At 36.7% G+C, this 23,028-nt stretch overlaps 1 long non-coding RNA gene across 7 annotated transcripts in view; it reads left to right on the top strand.

The window, feature by feature from the left end:
* The window catches only part of LOC112586460, a 303,931-nt gene that overhangs the window by 245,498 nt on the left and 35,405 nt on the right, over nucleotides 1–23,028 (top strand). For 3 of the 7 annotated variants that reach the window (XR_006552688.2, XR_006552684.2, XR_006552685.2), the window contains one exon: nucleotides 9,148–9,238. This is a non-coding gene — a long non-coding RNA (uncharacterized LOC112586460). Of the gene's footprint in view, nucleotides 1–2,610; nucleotides 2,692–9,147; nucleotides 9,239–9,410; nucleotides 10,647–23,028 lie in introns of those variants that run through there. The other 4 variants (XR_006552689.2, XR_006552690.2, XR_006552687.2 and 1 more) reach the window with 4 other exon arrangements.

The raw sequence follows: 23,028 nt of genomic DNA, 5'->3' as shown, positions 1-23,028 counted from the left end.
TTTCATTGTACGTGGTGAGACATGAAATGCAAAGCTCTTTAGAAAATAGATTTGCTAAGTGAGGCCATTAGACTTTTCATAAGGGTCCATTAATTGATATGAATATAAAATATTTTTATTAGGTTAATATGTTATACAATTATATATTACTACTCTTTATGTGGATACACTTTTGACTCATAAAATAGAATTTCACTTAACTGAATTCATTGTAGTTTATCATTGTGTGATTCATCAGTGAACACTTGCACACTTAGAATTGTTATCATGGCTGTGGGCAAGGCAGGTTGTAATTTGAGGGCAGGAAAATGTCTAATTAAAAAAAATCAACTTCATTCTAAAGAGAGCTGGAAACCATTCTTATCAGATTTTATTACTAAGGTTTATTTGTGTGTTATTTATTTTTGACCTTATTTTATATGCTCTACCTATTTTTTTTCTTTTTGCCTGGCTTCTTTCACTTGCTTCTACTACTTATTATCATGTTGCAGTGTTGCTGTTTTATTTTTTGTAAGACACCTTATAGTGTTTTTGGAACAAGATGAGTGTAAACACAAAATGTGATAATAGGTTCCCCTCTCACTGTAGCCGGGCACTGGCTATTGGAGTCAAAACTTTTATATCTAGAAATTGCAAAAGTCTTCCCATCTGGGTATAAAAGAGATTAGTTCCAAGATGCATTAGCAGTGGACTTTAGATGTTTAATTATCCTTTGAAGTTAAATCCAATTTTTTTCCTCTGTTTCTTTGAAATGGCTTGAAATTTGCCATGAATTTCCAGCTGACTTCTGGTTTCAAATTTCCTAAAATTATGGTCTCCTTTTAAACCCCAAATCAGATTTTGGCAGTGCCTTCATTTCTTCAACACCTTTTTGATCATGTCTTTTGACTATATGTTGCCTTCCTTCATTTCTTCATTTTCATTCTTTGGATATTTAATGTCATTGTCATCCATCATCAACTCTTTGAATCTTGAGTGGTTCTATTTGCTTTGTCTTCCTTTTCTTCTCCTTTTGTGATGGCTGTGAGATATCAAGTGTTTTCCTTGGGGATTTTCATTTCTCTCTTACATTTATTTTTAGTTGCTCTGGGGCTATTGAACCCAGACTTCCTCTCATTTAATCCTGCGTTTCTATGGATTATCTTGTTATCATATCCAAACATAACTGCCAAATGCACAATCTTCATCTTGGCTTGGGTCAATCCTCCTGATCTTTTATGAACCACACTGAGACCTTTGAAGTACTAGTTCCTCTCTCCACTGATGGCTGCTGGCAGAGAGACAGGCTGCCTGAGATTGATGGGGGCGGAGGATGGGCAGGCATAGCTGCCAAATAGTTGTGGCATCATAAACAGTGCAGACTGCCTTGCCAAAAACTACACATTGACCTTGTTTGGGTTCCAGAGTGATGAGGTAAGGCTTCATATTGAAATAAGTTGGAGACTGTGAAAGACTAAACTACATCAAATACTTAAAAGTAATCGTTTTCAAATGCAAAACATTTTTAAAAGTAAAAATAATTGTCACTCTGCACAAATTATAGATTTCCTTTTTGCTTGAGGAATTTGACATTTGCAGTGATTTACTAGAGTCAGTATTGGTGGACCTAAGCTGAATATAACTTAAGCTATGCAGTAGTTCCACTCATCTCCAGAGATAGGAATACTGAAAGCATACAAAATACAATAATAAGAAGGATCATGTGCAAGGAGAGAAAATATACCTGGTATTAAATGTCTCTGCTGCTAAGTCGCTTCAGTCGTGTCCGACTCTGTGCGACCCCAGAGATGGCAGCCCATCAGGCTCCCCTGTCCCTGGGATTCTACAGGCAAGAACACTGGAGTGGGTTGCCATTTCCTTCTCCAGTGCATGAAAGTGAAAAGTGAAAGTGAAGTCACTCAGTCGTGTCCAACTCTTAGTGACTCTATGGACCGCAGCCTACCAGGCTCCTCCATCCATGGGATTTTCCAGGCAAGAGTACTGGAGTGGGGTGCCATTGCCTTAGTTCACATTATATAGAGTATGCAGGTTTTATTTTTTTATTTTTTTAAATTTTATTTTATTTTTAAACTTTACATAACTGTATTAGTTTTGCCATAATCCAGGTGCAGGAGGAGAAGGGGTGACAGAGGATGAGATGGTTGGATGGCATCATCAACTCAATGGACATGGGTTTGAACAAACTCTGGGAGACAATGAAGGACAGGGAAGCCTGGCATGCTGCAGTCCATGGGTTGCAAAAAGTCAGACGAAGACTGACCAACTGAACAACAACAACAGACCCAGGTGCTAATCAACAGTGCACAAATCCATAGAAAGCTAGCTGGAGTTCTGGTCAGGAAGTCCATAGCCCATCAGTAGCTAACACAAGTGCTTCTGTTTTTTATGTCTCAGTTGACAACCAGTATGGGAATTAACATAATGATGATCAGAAATTAACTTTTATTGGTGAAGTTGGCAGCTTACAAATTAGCATAATTTCACTGCATAATGAAATTAGAAGTTTTCAGGAAAAAATGTTTTGGTTAAAAATGTTTGAGACACTCTACACACTTGTATGAATGTAGAACAAGAAACCAGCAAGGCTTATACTCTTTTCTCTTAAAATAGGACCCAATGCTTGATCCCTAAATAATACTGAGACAAGCCATTGGTTTAGAAGATTTCATGGTGTCTGGAGTTGACTACCAGGTACTAGATCCTGCTTCTGTAAGGTTGTCATATCTGGCTTCAGTTAATTTTTAATCCAGGTGGAAATCTGTCCAGTTAAAAGGACAGAGCTGGCATTTTAATGAAATTACAGTACAGACTATTTTTGCCTGCTTGTTAATGAATAATTTATTTAATAACTGTAAGTATAGGAGAATGTTGTATAAGACTTGCTTTTATTGTAACCTGGTAGATCATTTTATTGAATGGTTAACTTCCAAACCAACTTCAGAAGATATGAGACTGAAGTGTGTAATATTGGCTATTCTTATTACTTAAAATTTCTACTATTTTGAAGAATTTAAAACTTGTTATTTTCTTTAAATTTATTTTTACTTCTTTGATTATTGCTAAGGAAGATGTTAATTTTTAAGTGTTAACTGTGTGTATCTCCAGTTTTGTCAATGCTTAGTTCATGATCTTCATTGATTTAGCTTGCAAATATTTTACCCAGATATTTCTTACTGTTGAGGTTTATGGGTTTTTTTTTTAATTGACAGAATTTTGAAAATTTTAGATCTTTAACTCTAGCAATATGTTCCTTTGTTTTTGAGTTTAGGCTTTTCCCCTCCACTCCCATGACTGGCAAATTTGCTTACTTAACTTTTATTATTTTTTAGATGTAATTTATTATTAGTTTAAAAAATTTTACATTTAATTTTCATCATTCTGGAGTTGTTTCAGAACTGTTTATCAAGCAAATCTTCCCCTTCTTATTTATTTGCAATGCCTTATTTATTACATATTCTTATATTGTTGTTAGTACCATGTTCTTCACATTATTAGAACTTTATGACATATTTTAATATTTGTTAGGGTTAAACTCCTTTCACCCATTACTCTTCTTTTTAAAAATTTTCTGAACTCCTTTTGTCATTTATTCTTGTATGAAATCTAAAAGTATTTTATCCAGTTTCAAAAGAAGCTCCTCTTGAAATTTTGATATATTTTTGCCTATTTATGAATTAATTAAAAGATAGTATCTTACTAATGTTCTAATATTTTATGAATTAGTTAAAAGTATCTTACTAATGTTGTATTGCCTCATCCATGAACATGGGATATTTCATCATAAATTCAGCTTGTTATTTAGATGAATAACCCAGAAAAGATATTCATGATTCTTATACATGTGTTGAAAAGACTATTTCTACATATTTTATGTTAATGAGGATTATGAACATCCTTTGTCCATTCTAGATTTTAAATGGGGCTGTCTAATATAGTTTCTATTAAGAAAATGGTGACTGGTTTTAGATAGACTACTATATTTGCATATAAATAAAATACTTTTTTAATCCTAGTTTTTAAAATAGTTTTAAAAACAGAATGGGTCTGACTTTTACCAAAATGATTTTTAACAGCTGTGTTGTGATAATCAAACATTTTGTATGTTTGTTTTGGGTCTTTTGATATGATATTTTACATGAAAAGACTCCCAATTATTAAACTCTGTATCCAGAGAGATATTTTCTAAGTTAAAACTTAATGAATCCCAGTATATATAATAATTTATTACATCTCTTGCATAGAGATTATATTATTGTGTATTTAAAATTTTTACCTAAAATGTTTCTTTTTGTTTTTATTAAACAATCATATTTTAAGTCTGTAAAGCAAACAATTCAAAAAAAATATTAAGGCTGAGTTTTCCCCACCTTTTATTTATTTATTTATTGCCTCAGGCTCAGGAACAGATATTTAGTTTGGAAAGATTTTTCTCTTTTCAATTATACTTGGAAAATTTACTGTTTCACAAAATGGCTTGCTAATGTTTTTCTTTCACATAACTTATTCCTTCTCTTACTGGTTTCAGGAAATTATCTGTGGCCAAGGCTGTTTTGTTATTTTTGTTAGCATGTGACTCACATCCTTCTGTCTTCTTTCATTTTAGTCTTAAACAAACGTAAAGGATATGCTCAAGGGACTGAGGCTATGCAGCAATGACATAAAAGAATCATTATTTAATGAACACTTTTGTATTTTATACAAATGCACTATATATGACCCAAGTGTTGAACAATTGGGACTTAATGATTGTTATCTTTTAAAAATCGAAATTTTTGGATTGAGGTGCTTCATGCCACCCTTCTAGGGGAGGCCCTCATTAATCACATTTTTCTTGGGGCTCAGGTTTTGTGACCCTTGGATAGTATTCTATACAAATTCCATTGAAGTGTAGGAGATCAAGAGAGTAATTATATGTTTTAGAAATCTTTTCACTGGACAGTACCCCTGGGATAACTTGAGGATACAGATTTATCTCTATAGAGTACAAAATACAACTCTTCAATACAGACATGTGTACCATGTAGACATGGACCAAGTATCTAGAAGACGTCCCATAGTTAAACAATTATGATAAAAAGTGAAAGTGAAGTCACTCAGTCGTGTCTGACTCTTTGTGACCCCATGAACTGTAGCCTACCAGGATCCTCTGTCTGTGGGATTCTCCAGGCAAGAATACTGGAGTGGGTTGCCATTTCCTTCTCCAAACTATTATGATACATACCAGCAAATGGCACTGAGCATGATATTAATTAAATCCATTTTAACTTCAGGGATATGAAGAATCTGAACAGTTACACAACAAATAGGGAGTAAGAAGTCAATCATATGATGAAGAAAAGAGAGTCAGCATTGTTATTTCTTTATCAGATTATAGATTGAAAATAACAAGAACAACTTCAGGGATGCTGTATCATCCACTGAAAAGAGTAGGGGAAGAAGACACATGTGGTTGTGAATCCCCTCTACCACTTTCTTGTGTAGTTGGACAAGTTAACTTCATTCAGCCTCAGTTTTCTTATGGATAAAATAGAAATGATAGTAACCATATCATAGAATTGTTTTATCCCATGAATGAGTGTATGTTTGTGTGCATGTGTTTCTCCTAGTCCTTTGCTGTTCAAAGATATCCAGACCAGTAGTATGGGCATGACCTGGAACTTTGTTATAAATACAGAATCTTAGTCCCACCTATGGGCTTCCCCAGAGAAGGCAATGGCACCCTACTCCAGTACTCTTGCCTGGAAAATCCCATGGACAGAGGAGCCTGGTGGGCTGCAGTCCATGGGGTCACTAAGAGTCGGACACAACTGAGCGACTTCACTTTCACTTTTGACTTTCCTGCATTGGAGAAGGAAATGGCAACCCACTCCAGTGTTCTTGCCTGGAGAATCTTGGGGACGGGGAGCCTGGTGGCCTGCTGTTTCTGGGGTCGCACAGAGTCGGACACGACTGAAGCGACTTAGCAGCAGCAGCAGCATGGGGCTTCCCAGTTGGCACTAATGGTAAATAATTTGCCTGTCAGTGCAGGAGACTTAAGAGAGGTGGGTTTGATCCTTCAGTTGGAAAGATCCCCTGGAGTAGAAAACGGCAACCCACTCCAGTATTTTTGCCTGAAAAATCCCATTAACAGAGGAGCCTGATAGTTACTGAATTACAACCTGCATTTTAACAAGATCTCTTGGAAGATTCATTTTTACATTTAAGAAGCACTGCCCAGCCTAGCACAGTGCTTAGCACAGGGTTGTGCTCAGTTAAAATAGTTTTTCTCCTCTCAAATTAAATGAGTTTCAATACATGAACTTGCCTCCTGACCACATAAAAAAAAATTTCCCCAACAAAAACTCGAGCAACAAGTATTGTCACGAAATATGCGACTGGCACGTTCTCTCATTTTGACCTTACCCTAGGTGATCCTTCTATTCAGAATATATGTTTGGGATTCCCTCCTCTTTTTCATTATTTATGCTTACTTTCTGACATAGGATGCTAAAATTGAGTTTTGAATAAGACAGCAATACAAAAAAGATGTGAATTTTCAAACACATTGTAAATTGCATTGTAAATGAAAAATTTATCATTTTCATAACTCCTGGAGAATATCATGAGTCAGAGAGTGGATTAGAAGAGTAGATTTAGAGCAGAAGGTATCCTTGGAGAAATCTGTTCTGTGAGCCCATACCACTTTGGAGACAGTGCCTGCTCATCTTCATCAAAGCCAGTGATGGAGAGACTTTCAGGAGCATGTAGGGAGCTTAACATGTAACTTCTACACTGAGCCTTTCTGGGGTCTGGCTGCTACCAGGTATATTCAGAGAACAAAACAATGCTAGCTGCTGTGTTGGTGATGGAGCCATTAGAAAAAGGAATGCTGTGATTTACCTGTAGATCTATAGATGGCAGGGTCAAGAAATGTTTGTTTCCCATGGGAAAATGTTTAAACGTTTTTATGTGCTGAAAAATGAATTCTCAAAAAAAAAAAAAAAACCACCCCAAATGAAAACAGTGCTCCCCCGACACCCAAGTTAGTAGCGTTTGTCTGTTTCTGTGGTGTAAATATCACCATTATGACCAGTTACAAGCTATCAATATGGCATCACTGAACATGGGGTTGGAAAGAAATGAGTACAGTCTGCTGTGTGTGAGCTTCTAAGAGCTAGCTCTAGAATATCACTGCAGAAAGAGAGTGAAGGAGGGAAGAAGGGAGAGAGGAGGGAGGAAGGGAGGGAGAAAGAAGAGAACGGAAACCAAATGCCAAAGAGCTTATTGAATGCGGATTCTAGTCTCAGTAAGACAGAGAATTCACAACCATTTGGAGTCAAGTTATAGCCATCTTCTCAGAGCAAAGAAATTGTCCTTGGAGTAGCTAATCAGAGACTCTATGATGACTCCATCCAGATGCTCTCTGAGAGGGCCAGTTTTAAAAATCTGCAGGTTCGGAGAATGTGGAGCCTGATAACCACAAGAAGGCCCTTTATAATCTCACATGATCTCTTTTCTTACCACTAACCCTTGGAAGAAGAAAAAGAGGCCAGAGAACTGGGGAAAGCAGGCCCAAACTGGGGTTAGAGGAAGGAAGACTTAATGTTAAATCCACTTTGAAATTTTTATTACTATCCTGAACTAGACATTCTAATGACTAAATTGAGTTTCTGTTTGTCTAAAAGTGTCCATAGGAATGTTTTTTATCTAAGAGTGAGCCTGTAAGTTTTCATCTGGAGCTAGAGGAAATCACCTCTACCAAACAAAGTTTAGAGGATAATTGTGGGGGAAAAGAAATCCACATTCAATTAAATTTGTAAATTATGATTTTTCAATATAGCAGTTAACATAGACCTCTCAGTCTTCTGCTGCTGCTGCTGCTAAGTCACTTCAGTCGTGTCTGACTCTGTGGGACCCCTTAGACGGCAGCCCACCAGGCTCCACGGTCCCTGGGATTCTCCAGGCAAGAACATTGGAGTGGGTTGCCATTTCCTTCTCCAGTGCATGAAAGTGAAAAGTGAAAGTGAAGTCACTCAGTCAGGTCCAACTCTTCGCGACCCCGTGAATGGCAGCCTACCAGGCTCCTCTGTCCATGGGATTTTCCAGGCAAGAGCTGAAGATTTAACCTATAGGTCAAATTTCAGTCCATCACAAATACTCCCTGACATTGCCCTAATGATTAAAATGTATTTTTGAAGCACTCTTTTTTTTCCCCCAGATTTCTGTATAAATTTTGTTCCCCTAAGATTAGTTATTATTTCTTCTACTTTGTAACCTTTCCTCCTCTGCTAAAACTTTCTGACCCTCATTTCCTGGTAAAGGGTGTGGTTGGCAACTGCTTGATAAAAGAATGTAATTAAATTCTATTTTCAATAATTTTTTTTGTTGTTGTTCAAAAATGATTAAAATGCTCATGAAAAGAGAAGTAATATAAATTTCTTTTACTTAACTAATCCTTTATGGGAAATTTGGCCTTTACCATGGTCATATTACAGGGGAAAATAGATTATTTTAAACTTTCTTGTAATATTGTATTCTTGAAAATGGCATGTTTGCAATGGACATGTTCCTGAAAATATAATTTAGAAATTAATACTTTATAGGTAGAAATTATAACTTTTCATTCAAATGGTATCTAGTTTTATCATATCTTCCAAATGAGGAGGGAAGTTTCAGGTCCACTCTGGCGGAAAGTAAGGCCGCTGACAAAAAGACTCTTGATAGGAATGCTATGTCTTCAACATATACAAGGCTTGGTAAAGAATCTGACTGCCACTGCAGGAGACGTGAGTTCGATCCCTGGGTCAGAAAGATCCCCTGGAGAAGGAAATGGCAGCCCACTCCAGTATTCTTACCTGGAGAATCCCATGGACAGAGGAACCTGGAGGGCTACAGTCCATGGGGTTACAAAGAGTTCGACAGCACTTAGTGATTAAACAGCAACAAATGTAAATTTATGTACATTTATATATATACACATAATATATATATTATCTCCTGGCATAATAGCTGTGCCTAGCATTCTTAGAGAACTGGACATGTTCCTTAAAGAGCTGTATGGGTAGGAGGCTAGACCCCGAGCACTTGGTATTGGCACCAAGGTTCAGGGAAAAAGGGAGATAATGCCTGTACTTAAGACAGATCAGGAAATATTTGTTACTTTTTCAGATGAGGAAGGAGGAGATGAGAGAACATGTGGAATGAAGGATGGAGAAGTGAACCAACAAGATGAAGGGAACTGATATTACGTAAGTAAAAGGTCAGTGGCAGTCCCTGATGATGCTATAATAAAAGGGAATTTTAAGATAGCTGATACTTACTATTTACTTTCGAGTTGATATTGTGGCTGGAACATAAGTCTTTATGTGCTTTCTATTCCATAAATCATTTATGCCTTCACATTCTTAATGTGTTAAATATTTGTTTTGTAGAAACCAGGAAGATATATTTCCATTGGGGTGTATTGAGTTGGGATATATTGGTTGGAGTGGAGGAGATGTAAAGCAAGTGTGAAAACAGAATTCTAGATCAAGAAGCCACAAAAATGAAGATCTTTATCTCATTTCCTCATACATTGTTGACTTTGTTCAGAAGATAGGGAGAATTTTTTATTTCCAAAATGCATGGACTCGATTGGAGTGCAGTGGTTAGTCAGATTAATGGGTATTGCGCAGCTGTCATTTGGGTTACAGAAAAATCTCCTACCATTGCCTACATTGATATCTTGACTTGTGTTTTAACCTTTGTTTTTGAAGAAGACATCTAACAGGCTTATTGTAAATTTTATACATACATCACTGCAGCCTTTTTCTTAAACATTCTTGAAGTCAAAGCATTAGGAATTAGGAAGCAGTTTTCTTGTGAAAAGCTTAGCTAATCAATTCATCCATTTGAATGGAAAAAATATTTGAGCAGCAAATTAATGGTGAGGAATAACTATAAGTCAGCTGCCCAATTAGCACCATGGCACAGTGCCTGACATCTGGATCTGTACCAAACAGCATCAATATCATCACACTTAAAATTAGAAATCAATGAGCCAGAAAAAAACTGTTGTTGTGCAAGTCCCATAAAATTAAATTGTTCTAATATATTAAAATAAGTTCTGCACGATGAAGGAAAAGGAGAAGTTTTTTCTTGTGAGCTAGTATTGTAAGGCTACAAATGAACTTCCTGGATTAAGTCTGGTTCTTTTCTGTCTTTCTCAAAGCTTTTTTTCTTTTACTCATATCTGTATTTTCTCTTGGACATAGTCAATGTCATCCGATAGAAGTCAAAAGACACAGGTTTACTGGAAACAAAATATGAATAATTGGATCTCTCAAGGTGTATGTTGACTATACTTGAGGAAGGTAAGTTGAGTACTTATGTAGTAAAGAAAAATCTCAACTTACAAAACTATTAAAAAAAAAAAAGAATTCAACTGCACTCTACATAGGAAAAGAAGAAAATAGTCTGTAAAAGAGAAACATAGCAATATTAATTTGATTCTGAGGTTACCTAAATCAAGGAAACCATATATGTTGTATAAGGAATTTTCATGTAAGCCGAAAGTTAACGAGTTCTATACAATTTATTCCTTATTCTGTTTTGTTTTTTATATTCAACTAAAATCAAAATTCTTCTTTTGAAGAATAATTACATTTTAATCTTTTTGAATTTTTAAAATAAAAAGATCAGGTAAATTTCCTATATTTTTTAATTTTTACTTTTTGAAATTTATTTTTGTTGAGTATAGTTGAATTACAGTGTTGTATTAATCACTGCTTATAGCAGAGTGACTCAGTTATACATGTGTATACATTCTTTTGCATGTTTTTTCCATTATGGCTTATTACAGGATGTTGAATATACTTCCCTGTGTTATATAGTAAGAGCTTGTTTCCTATCCATTATATATATATCAGTTTGCATATAGGTATATATAATACAAAATTTGCTACTAAAAAAATCTGAATTTAACCCTCTTCCATCCCTCTTCCCCCTGACCCTCACCAGTCTGTTTTCTTTATGATTCTGTTTCATAAATAGGTTCATTTATGCTGTATTTTAGATTGTACATATAAGTAATATTGTATGATATTTGTCTTTATCTTTATGACTTCACTTAGTATGATAATCTCTAGTTGTATCCATGTTGCTACAAATGGCATTGTTTCTTTTTGTGGCTAAGTAATATTCCATTGTATATATGTGCCATATATTCTTTACCATTCCTCTTTTAACAGACCTTTAAGTTTTCCATATCTTGTCTATTGTGAATAGTGCTGCTATGAACATAGGGGTGCATATATCTTTTTGCATTATGGTTTTGGTCTGGATATATGCATAGGAGTGGGATTGCTGGACCGTATGGTAATTTTGTTTTAATTTTCTGAGGAACTCATACTGCTTTCCATCATGGTTGTACCAACTTACATTCCCACTCGCAGTGTAGGAAAGGGTTCTCTTTTCTCCACACCCTCTCTAGCATTTGTTATTTGTAGACTTTTTAATCATAGCTATTTTGGCTAGTGTGAGGTAGTACCTCATTGCAGTTTTGATTTGCATTTCTCTTTCACTTTCATGCACTGGAGAAGAAAATGGCAACCCACTCCAATATTCTTGCCTAGAGAATCCCAGGGACGGGGGAGCCTGGTTGGCTGCCGTCTATGGGGTCACACAGAGTCGGACAGGACTGAAGTGACTTAGCAGCAGCAGCAGTAATTAGCAATGTTGAGCTAATTAATCATGTGCATATTGGCCATCCTCGTTTCTTCTTTGGAGTGATATCTCTTTAGGTCTTCTGTCCTTTTTTCTATTGGATTTTCTGTTTTCCTGTTGTCAAGTTGTGTGAACTGTTTGTATATTTTGAAAATTAAGTGCTCGTCAGTTGCGTTATTTGCAAATATTTTCTCCCATTCTGTAGGTGGTCTTTTTGTTTTGTTTGTGGTTTCCTTTGCTGTGCAAAAGTTTGTAAGTTTGATATGATTCCATTTATTTATTTTCATTTTTATTTCTATTGCCTTGGGAGACTGACCTAAGAAAACATTGGTGTGATTTATGTCAGAGAATGACTTGTCCATGCTCTCTTCTAGGAGTTTTATGCTATCTTGTCTTATGTTTTAGTGTTTAAGCCATGTTGTGTATGGTGACAAGGTGTGTTCTAACTTGTTGATTTATGTGTGACTGTCCAACTTTCCCAACACCACTTGGTAAAGAGACTGTCTTTTTCCTATTGTGTATTCTCGCCTCCTTTGCTGACGATTAATTGACCATACGTGTATGAATTTATTTCTGAGTCTCTATTCCATTGATCTAATGTCTGTTTTGTGCCAATACCATGTTATTTTGATTACTGTAGCTTTGATGTATTGTCTCAGGTCTGGGATGGTTATGCCTCCTATTTCATCCTTCTTCTTTGGTATTGCTTTGACAATTCTGGGTCTTTTATGGTTCCATATGAATTTTACAATTATTTGTCCTAATTCTGTGGAAGGAAAGTTATGACCAACCTAGATAGCATATTCAAAAGCAGAGACATTACTTTGCCAACAAAGGTCTGTCTAGTCAAGGCTATGGTTTTTCCAGTGGTCATGTATGGATGTGAGAGTTGGACTGTGAAGAAAGCTGAGTGCTGAAGAATTAATGCTTTTGACCTGTGGTGTTGGAGAAGACTCTTGAGAGTCCCTTGGACTGCAAGGAGATCCAACCAGTCCATTCTAAAGGAGATCAGCCCTGGGTGTTCTTTGGAAGGACTGATGCTAAAGCTGAAACTCCAGTACTTTGGCTACCTCATGCGAAGAGTTGACTCATTGGAAAAGACTCTGATGCTGGGAGGGATTGGGGGCAGGAGGAGAAGGGGACGACAGAGGATGAGATGGCTGGATGGCATCACCGACTCTATGGACGTGAGTTTGAGTGAACTCCAGGAGTTGGTGATGGACAGGGAGGCCTGGTGACCTGCAGTTCATGGGGTCGCAAAGAGTTGGACACGACTGAGTGACTGAACTGAACTGAATTCTGTGGAAAAAGTTCACAAGTAATTAAGGCATCACATTAAATTTGTAGATTGCTTTGGGTAGTTTGGCATTTTAACAATATTTATTCTTCCAGTCCAAAGGCATTGGTCCTATAATACTTTTAGGTACTATACTTTTAAAAAAATTCAATACTCTTTCCTCAGTAATTGATATAGTGAGTGAAATGTAAATCAGTAAAGATGTTGAAAAATTGACTGGAATTAACAGCCAACGAAACCTAATTAGCATTTATATAGTACTTATTATCAAGTAACCATACAACATTTACCAATATATTCTATATGTTGGGTTATAAATATGTGATAATATATATAAAATAATTAGAAAACATATAATAAAGTAGAAATCATACAGAGTTTGTTCTTTGATCACAACAGTTTAGGAACAAATAGCCAAAAGGCAATCAAAATGTCTTCAGATGTTTGAAAATTAAACAATACTTTTCATTAAAAACACAAGGCCAATGGAAAAAAATCACTAATAGAATTAGAAGCTACTTGAAAATAAATGAAACCTAAAACACATTAAAGTGTGGAGGATATAGCTAAAGCAATGCACAATGCATAAAAGAAAATTTACAGTTTATAGGCTTACTGGAATAGAAGGAATTGTAAATTAAATTCTCTAATCCCTCTCTTTAATTAGAGAAGAGCTACTTGATCCCCAAATGGAAAGGAAGAAATCAATTGATTTGAAATCAGGAAAGCTTGAGAGAAAATAAGGAAACAAAGCATATTTTTGAAAGATCAATACAATTAAAAATCTCTGTGGAAACTGGCAAAGGAAAAATGAGAGGAGAAATATTAATATCAGAAAACTTTAAAAAGGGGAATCACTGCAGAGTATAACGACACAAAAAGAATGAGAGGAAGCCAGCACTCCTCTTACACCATAATGACACAAAGACATATAAGAAAATCATGGAGGTCGATATTTCTTAAGACATAGATACAAACACTCTTAAAGAAACCAGTAATATATAGCTGGGATAATACATCCTGTCCAAGTAGGATTTATCTCAGAAATGTGTTTGGTTTCACATTTGAAAAGTCAGTGAAGTTGATATAATTACCAGAATAAAGATGAAAAAAAACTATTATTTTTATTTATTATAAAAACACCTAGAAAACTAAGTGTTAGAGAGAACTTCATCTACCTGAAGTCACTCAGTTCAGCTCAGTTCAGTCGCTCAGTCGTGTCTGACTCTTTGCTACCCCACGGACTGCAGCATGCCAAGCTTCCCTGTCCATCACCAACTCCTGAAGCTTGCTCAAACTCATGTCCATCGAGTCATTGATGCCATCCAACCATCTCATCCCCTGTCGTCCCCTTCTCCTCCTGTCTTCAATATTTCCCAGCATCAGGGTCTTTTCCAATGAGTCAGCTTTTCACATCAGGTGGCCAAAGTATTGGAGCTTCAGCTTCAGCATCAGTCTTTCCAGTGAATATTCAGGACTGATTTCCTTTAGGATTGACTGGTTTGATCTCCTTGCAGTGCAAGGGACTCTCAAGAGTTTTCTCCAACACCATAGTTCAAAGGCATCAGTTCTTTGGCGCTTAGCTTTCTTTATGGTCCAACTCTCACATCCCTACATGACTACTGGAAAAACCATAGCTTTGACTAGATGGATCTTTGTTGGCAAAGTAATGTCTCTGCTTTTTAATATGCTGTTTAGGTTTGTTATGGCTTTTCTTCCAAGGAGCAAGCATCTTTTAATTTCATGGCTGCAGTAACCATCTGCAGTTATTTTGAAACCCAAGACAATAAAGTCTGTCACTGTTTCCATTGTTTCCCATCTATTTGCCATGAAGTGATGGGACCAGATGCCATGATCTTTGTTTTTTTGAATGTTGAGCTTTAAGCCAGCTTTTTTCATTCTCCTCTTTTACTTTCATCAAGAGGCTCTTTAGTTCTTCTTCACTTTCTGCCATAAGGGTGGTGTCATATCCATATCTGAAGTTATTGATACTTCTCCCTGCAATCTTGATTCCAGCTTCTGCTTTATCCAGTCCAGCATTTCACACGATATACTCTGCATATAAGTTAAATAAGCAGGGTGACAATATACAGCTTTGACATACTTTCCTAATTTGGAACCAGTCTGTTGTTCCATGTCCAGTTCTAACTGTTGCATCTTGACTTGCATACAGATTTCTCAGGAGGCAGGTCAGGTGGTCTGGTATTCCCATCTTTTGAAGAATTTCCCACAGTTTGTTGTGATCCACAGAGTCAAAGGCTTTGGCATAGTTAATAAAGCAGAAGATGTTTTTCTGGAATTCTTTTGCTTTTTTGATGATCCAATGGATATTGGCAATTTGATCTCTGGTTCCTCTGCCTTTTCTAAATCCAGCTTAAAACATCTGGTAGTTCACATACTGTTGAAGCCTAGCCTGGAGAATTTTGAGCATTACTTTTGCTAGGGTGTGAGATGAGTGCAATTGTGTGGTAATTTGAACATTCTTTGACATTGGAATGAAAACTGACCTTTTCCAGTCCTGTGGCCACTACTGAGTTTTCCAAATTTGCTGGCATATTGGGTACAGCACTTTCATAGCATCATCTTTAAGGATATGAAATAGCTATTTCACATAGCTGGTATTCTGTCATCTCACTAGCTTTGTTCATAGTGATGCTTCCTAAGGCCCACTTGACTTTGCATTCCAGGATGTCTGACTGTGGGTGAGTGATCACACCATAGTGGTTATCTGGGTCATGAAGATCTTTTTTGTATAGTTCTTCTGTGTATTCTTGCCACCTCTTCTTAATATCTTCTGCTTCTGTTAGGCCCATACCATTTCTGTCCTTTATTGTGCCCATCTTTGCATGAAATGTTCACTTGGTATCTCTAATTTTTTTGAAGAGATCTCTAGTCTTTCCCATTTTGTTGTTTTCCTCTATTTGTTTGCACTGATCACTTAGAAAGGTTGTCTTATCTCTCCTTGCTATTCTTTGAAACTCTGCTTTCAGATGGATATATCTTTCCTTTTCTCCTTTACCTTTTGCTTCTCTTCTTTTCTCAGCTATTTGTAAGGCCTCCTCAGACAACCATTTTGCATTTTTGCATATCTTTTACTCGGGGATGGTTTTGATCACTGCCTCCAGTACAGTGTCATAAACCTCCATCCATAGTTCTTCATGCGCTCTGTCTATCAGATCTAATCCCTTGAATCTGTTTGTCACTTCCACTGTATAATCGTAAGGGATTTGCTTTAGGTCATAACTGAATGGTCTAGTGGTTTTCCCTACTTTCTTCAATTTAAGTCTGAATTTGGAAATAAGGAGTTCATGATCTGAGCCATAGTGTGCTCCCATTCTTGTTTTTGATGACTGTATAGAGCTTCTCCCTCTTCGGCTGCAAAGAATATAATCAGATTTCAATATTGACCACCATGATGTCCACATTTAGGGTCCTCTCTTGTGTCATTGGAAGAGGGTGTTTGCTATGACCAGTGCGTTCTCGTGGCAAAACTCTGTTAGCCTTTGCCCTGCTCCATTTTGTACTCCAATGTCAAGCTCTCCTGTTACTCCAGGTATCTCTTGACTTCCTACTTTTGCATTCCAGTCCCCTATGATAAAAAGGACATCTTTTTTGGTGTTAGTTCTAGAAGGTCTTCATTGAACCATTCAACTTCAGCTTCTTCAGTATTACTGGTTGAGCCATAGACCTGGATTACTGTGATATTGAATGATTTGCCTTGGAAACGAACAGAGATCATTCTGTCTTTTTTGAGATTGCACCCAAGTACTACTGCATTTCAGACTCTTTTGTTGACTGTGGTGGCTACTCCATGTCTTCTAAGGGATTCTTGCCCGCAGTAGTAGGTGTAATGGTCATCTGAATTAAACTCGCCTATTCTGGTCCATTTTAGTTTTGATTCCTAAAATGTCAATATTCACTCTTGTCATCTGCTGTTTGACCACTTCCAATTTACCTTGATTCATGGACCTAACATTCAAGGTTCCTAAGCAATATTGTTCTTTACTGCATTGAACTTTACTTCCATTACCAGTCACATCCACAATGGGCATTGTTTTCACTTTGGCTCCATCTCTTCATTCTTTCTGGAGCTATTTCTCCACTCTTCTCCGGAGCATACTGGGCACTTACTGACCTGGAAGTACATCTTTCAGTATCGTATCTTTTTTCCTTTTCATACTGTTCATGGGGTTCTCAAGGCAAAAATACTTTAGTGGTTTGCCATTCCCTTCTTCAGTGGACCATGTTTTGTCAGAACTCTTCACCGTGACCCGTCCATCTTGGGTGGCCCTACACAGCATGGCTCACGGTTTCATTGAGTTAGCAAAGGCTGTGATCCATGTGATGAGTTTAGTTAGTTTTCTGTGATTGTGGTTTTTGTCTGTCTGACCTCTGATGGTAAGTTTAAGAGGCTTGTGGGAGCTCCCTGATCAGAGAGACTGGCTGCAGGGGAATCTGGGTCTTGTTCTGATGGGCAGGGCCATGTTCAGTAAATCTTTAATCCAGTAAATCTTTTCTGTTGATGGACAGACTGTGTTCCCTCCCTATTATTTGGTCTGAGATCATTATTAAGGGTAAAAGGCTAAATGCTTCTTACCTTGAAGATCACAAACAAGGCAAGGATGCCAATGCAGAACACTTCTATTTAACATTTTATTGAAGGTGTTACCTAGTGTAATTTCATGGCTGCAGTCACCATCTGCAGTGATTTTGAAGCCCCCCAAAAGAAAGTCTCTTACTGTTTCCATTGTTTCCCCATCTGTTTGCCATGAAGTGATGGGACTGGATGCCATCCAGTAGTCATATATGGATGTGAAAGTTGGACTATAAAGAAAGCTGAGCGCCAAAAAATTGATGCTTCTATACATCAGTGTACTGTATTGGTATTTTTCTTTCTGGCTTACTTCAGAGAGAGTGGGAAGATTTGGGAGAATGGCATTGAAACATGTAAAATATCATGTATGAAACGAGTTGCCAGTCCAGGTTCGATGCACGATACTGGATGCTTGGGGCTAGTGCACTGGGACGACCCAGAGGGATGGTATGGGGAGGGAGAGGGAGGAGGGTTCAGGATGGGGAACACATGTATACCTGGGGCGGATTCATTTTGATATTTGGCAAAACTAATACAATTTTGTAAAGTTTAAAAAAAAAAAATTGATGCTTTTGAACTGTGGTGTTGGAGAAAAGCCTTGAGAGTCCCTTGGACTGCAAGGAGATCCAAGCAGTCCATCCTAAAGGAAATCAGTCCTGAATATTTATTGGAAAGACTGATGCTGAAGCTGAAACTCTAATACTTGGGCCGCCTGATGTGAAGAACCAACTCATTGGAAAAGACCCTGATGCTGGGAAAGATTGAAGGAGGGAGGAGAAGGGGTCGACAGAGGATGAGATGGTTGGATGACATCACTGATGCAATGGACATGAGTTTGAATAGGCTCTGTGAGTTGGTGATGGACAGGGGAACCTGGTATGCTGCAGTCCATGGGGTTGCAAAGAGTTGGACATGACTGAGTGACTGAACTAAACTGACCTAGTGTAATAAGGCAAAACAAAAAGAAAAACATTCAGATTGAAAAGGAAGAAGTAGAATTTCTTACTTGTAAATAATGTGACCAGCTATTTAGAAAACTCAATGGATTAAAAAGTGCTACTAAAATTAATAAATGAGGTTAGCTACCTATAAGGTGCAGTGGCGAACTTATGAGAACTGTAACTGCAAAATAGAAATAGCAGAATCCAGTTTATTTGGAGGCTGGTTACCCCGAAACTAGTTACCCCTCATTTGATAGGTCATCGATGATGCCATATCCCATGTGTACAGCACAAGTGACTTAATTTCATGTATATACATAAGCTAAACAACCCGACTTTGGTCTTTGTGTAGATCATTAGCAGATAAAAATGTTTGGTAGATGAGGTCATGTGATTGCATTTTGGGTTTGTTTATGAAATTTAATCTGTGTAACACTTCCAATCTCAGAACTGTTTGGCTATTCATATTTATGTATTGAGGGAGAATACAATGGAGACATTATTCATTGTAGGTAGACTATTTTATGATAGTGAAAGCTGTCATTTCTCTGTTATTAGAAATATTGTACAAGCATCATTTGTGGTATAAGAATCTATTCATGGGCATTATTTTTCACTAAGAGGCATTATTTATGATTATTTACTTACTATTTTGGCCAACATCAGATCTTGAAATTAATAACACACTAAAAACACACAACCTGGGGGGATACAGCATGGTTTATCATAACCAACAGAAAAAATATCTTAATTGCTTAAACTGATAGTTGTTTATTTCTATCATAACTCAAATACAGCATTTTCAAAGAAACTTAATTCTAGACATCTGTGAACATTCCCTACATCCACTTCAGAAAATAATCACTGTGGATCTATAGTTTACTACTACTGGCAAAGAGTGTGATTCTCCCAGTATTTATATATTGTAAATCTGCCAGCTGTCTTAAAGTCCATGAATCATCAACAAATGAAGGGATAAAAAAATAAAGATGAGAGTTAATGGTTAGGAATTGGTAGAGGGTTAAAAGCTTTCTTATTGGACTGAAATGAAGGATTTTAGAATCTATCACCAAAAAAAAAAAAAAATTAGAAGTCAAGTAGGTTCTTTGTCATTTACTCATTCCTATTTATTGTAGAATATCCATGTACACATGAAAATATTAATCAAGTTTAAAGGCAAAGAATTGAGAGTGTGGTAGCAGTTTATAAATATTCTAAGGGTGTAAATGTTCTATAAAGGCAGGTTTTACCATTGAACACGAGAAAAAGAGTGAATGTGAAGCAGAGCCATAAATTTAAGGCAAATGAAAATGTAGTTCAAGTATTTAGAAGAAAAACTATTTCATGAATAATCATCTCCATTAATTATTTTGGCTTAAAATGCAGCAATTTATTAAAGAACATGGTTTTTTTCCTTGTGTACATCCCAAGTCTCTTTTTACTCTTTAAATTTTAAAAAGCTCTGGCCCATTTAGAGGTATAACAGCTAAGTGAAGTAGACATTTGAGCCCACAAAGCTAAACTACTGCAGATTGATTGGGCATCAAACCATAAAATATTCCACGTGAATAGAAAAAGCTTTTTGGAGGTACAGTTCTGGTGCTCTAGTCTATAAGAGACTGGAATGTTTATAGGAGGAGAAACCAACATTTTAAATGCTTCATAACTTGAGAAAGCTTTTTTTGTTATGTAAAACATAAATAAATAAGGCATTATTTTTACACATCATCAGCATACCTGTGAGCATGTGCCTTTATTAAAAAGCTTTTTTGTATCTTCACTCTTTTTGAGTTGTTAATAATTTGTGTATGTGCTTCCCCCCAATATCCTTGTAGCTCCCTGTGGTAAACTGTGACTCCCCTGAGATTGCTTTTCACTCTGTTTTAGAAAATCATGGAGCAATCGAATGAGCCACCAGGAAAAAAAATACTACAGGCCCTTACATGTGTCTCCCTACAAGCTGTTTTCCCTTCACTGTAATTGTTATGCTGGAACTCATAGTAACAGCCAGTGCTAATTGCAAGCTCTGTCACTAGCATAAATATAAATATTCTACCCTGAGCAGTCAGATGAGAGACTAAGCCCCCACCATTCAGTGTCAGTTGAGCCATATCTGGATTCTGTAACTGTATTCAGCTATTTTTATTTTTCTATGAAACTGAAATTAAAATGAACTTGATACACAAAAAAATAAATAAAAGTTCTAGGGATTGCTTCAGATAGTTGTGTATGTCCTTAAGTCACTAAATATGAAGGGTTAGGCTTCTAGTTTTTCAACGTTATCTTTATACTTCTCTGCAATGAAATCATATGGTTTATAGTTTTTGGGATGTCATTAAATGGTAAGCTTGCTAGTACACAGGATCTGGACTTTTTAGCCAGCATTTTAAACAGTTTAATGTTTTGGTGACAAATAAGTATCTGCCTGACAGTTTTGAGTGGCGATACTATCTTATCTTTAAGAACATACAGATCAATATTGTAATTGGAGGCTATAGACTCAGTTTTTCTAAGATTGGCATACACAAAATAGTGCTGGCAAGTCAAATCTAGTCTTCTATGATTGCTTTCATTATAGTGGTAGAGTTGCATGGTTGCAATAGAGATGGTATTACCTGCAAAGCCTGAATTATCAGTTACGTGACCTTTTATAGAAAAAATTTCTAGCTTTTGCTCTAAAGCAACATGAGCATATTAATTTTTTAAGTTATAAACTGAAGAAAAGGGTGCACTTAAAGCAATCTTTGGGGCTTCCCTAGTGGCTCAGTGATAAAGAATCCGCTTGCAATGCAAGAGACGTGGGTTCGATTTCTGGGTCAGGAAGATATTCTGCAGAAGGAAATGGCAACCCACTCCAGTATTCTTGCCTGGAGAATCCCATGGACAGAGAAGCCTGGCGGGCTGCAGTCCATGGGGTATGAAAAGAGTTGGATGCAACTTAGTGAATAAACAACAGTAAAACGATCTTTAAAATTTGATATTTGAATTCCATTTCTGCCTGCTCATGATTGCATTAGTATTTAAAATGGAGCATTTTACAGCTGCATTATGAGCTGAATCTTACATGAAGCTCTCGTAACTTGCTTAATAATCACATTCTGCTCCTGTTATCAAGGGTAAGAGTGCTGCTGCTGCTGCTAAGTTGCTTCAGTCGTGTCCGACTCTGTGCGACCCCATAGACGGAAGTCCACCAGGCTCCCCTGTCCCTGGGATTCTCCAGGCAAGAACACTGGAGTGGGTTGCCATTTCCTTCTCCAATGCATGAAAGTGAAAAATGAAAGTGAAGTCGCTCAGTCGTGTCCGACTCCTAGCGACCCCATGGACTGCAGCCTACCAGGCTCCTCCATCCATGGGATTTTCCAGGCAATAGTACTGGAGTGGGGTGCCATTGCCTTCTCCAAGGGTAAGAGTAGTTAAATCCAAAAGCAGTGTTACAAGGCCCTTGAAGGGGTTGTCACCGTTGAAGTGTAAAGTAGCAAGGTGGTGGCACCTGAAATATGCTTGATTCAAGTAATATGTTGATGAGAGAGCAAACCCTCCCTTAAGAAGTCAGATCTGAACATCTGTTATAAGTCTCTCGACCCACAATGGCTGTCCCAACCCTTATGGCCTACAATTCTAGTTATGTGCCCAAACTTGGAGGTAGCTTTAGGGAAGTTCAGATTGCGTGAGAAATAGTTACTCTTAACCTAAGAAACGTATCAAGGATGGTAGTGAGTAGAGAGACAAGTTCCCTGTTAAGCCCACTATAACCCATTTTTCTTGATTTAAAATATAATTTAACTTAGTTACCATTCAAATTGTTATACGTCTAAATCTCATAGGCTCAATGTTTTTATAATTAATTCATATAGTTATCCTTAGGAAAATGGCCCATAATAAAACAACCCTCTAAACCCAAATCAACCAGTGGAAAACAAGTGTATTTGGTGAGGATAGATACAGGATAAATATAAGCAAAACCTAGGTTTTCTTTGTGTTAGCAGTGTGGAATGGGAAAATATTTCATTCATAATAATGATGAAAATTATTTAGCAGTAAATTTAACCAAAAAGATTCAGAGCCAGTTGTGTAGAATTTTATTAAGGATCATAAAAAATTAATTTAGTAGAAGGCATGCTAATTCTTGGATGAGAATACTTAATAACATAAAAATATCAGTGTTATAATTATATAAATGCAATATAGTTCCTATTAGAATCCCAACATAGTTTCTGTAATAAATTGCATAAAAGGCTTTTTAAAAATTATGTGGAAAAATGAGTACCCAACAATAGCCAATAATACTTTGAAAAAAATTAATAATAAGAGGGGAGTTGCCTTACAAGGTATTAGAATACAGAAGAAACCTACCTATGAAATCAATACAGTTTGGGCATAAACATAGAAAAATAGATCAGTGGAACAGAATAGAGGATCAAGAAGTGATCCTCAGTATATGTAAAAATGTATTGTAATTCAGAGGAAAATATATGGTTTATTAAGTTATGCCTCACACTGATTATTCTTCTGAA

The sequence above is a fragment of the Bubalus bubalis genome, chromosome 8, assembly GCF_019923935.1.
Source record: "Bubalus bubalis isolate 160015118507 breed Murrah chromosome 8, NDDB_SH_1, whole genome shotgun sequence".
Taxonomy (NCBI): domain Eukaryota; kingdom Metazoa; phylum Chordata; class Mammalia; order Artiodactyla; family Bovidae; genus Bubalus; species Bubalus bubalis.
Note: the sequence above shows the minus strand (reverse complement) of the source record. Positions and strands in the feature narration are given on the sequence as shown.